The sequence below is a fragment of the Elephantulus edwardii genome, unplaced genomic scaffold (assembly GCF_000299155.1).
Source record: "Elephantulus edwardii isolate Elephantulus edwardi_28Jun2011 unplaced genomic scaffold, EleEdw1.0 scaffold00348, whole genome shotgun sequence".
NCBI lineage: Eukaryota > Metazoa > Chordata > Mammalia > Macroscelidea > Macroscelididae > Elephantulus > Elephantulus edwardii.
The window spans coordinates 713,836-714,380 of NW_006400098.1; the positions used below are offsets into that span (position 1 = coordinate 713,836).

The 545-nt window shown below is 56.1% G+C and overlaps 1 protein-coding gene across 4 annotated transcripts in view; it reads right to left on the reverse strand.

Annotated features, from left to right (window-relative positions):
• EPN1 (epsin 1) overlaps window positions 1–545 on the reverse strand; it is a 21,339-nt gene that overhangs the window by 2,621 nt on the left and 18,173 nt on the right. The gene's annotated exons all lie outside the window — the stretch shown is intronic.

Below are 545 nucleotides of genomic sequence, written 5' to 3' on the forward strand. Positions count from 1 at the left end.
ACATCACAGGAGGTCCCTACATCACATCACATCACAGGAGGTCCCTACGTCACATCACAGGAGGTCCCCACATCACAGGAGGTCCCTACATCACATCACAGGAGGTCCCCGCATCACAGGAGGTCCCCGCATCACAGCAGGTCCCCGCATCACATCACAGGAGGTCCCTACATCACATCACAGGAGGTCTCTGCATCACATCACAGGAGGTCCCTACATTACATCACAGGAGATCCCCGCATCACAGGAGGTCCCCACATCACATCACAGGAGGTCCCCACATCACATCACAGGAGGTGCCCACATCACATCACAGGAGGTCCCCACATCACATCACAGGAGGTCCCCACATCACATCACAGGAGGTCCCCACATCACAGGAGGTCCCTACATCACATCACAGGAGGTCCCTACATCACATCACATCACAGGAGGTCCCTACGTCACATCACAGGAGGTCCCCGCATCACAGGAGGTCCCTACATCACATCACAGGAGGTCCCTGCATCACATCACAGGAGGTCCCTACATCACAGGAGGTCCCT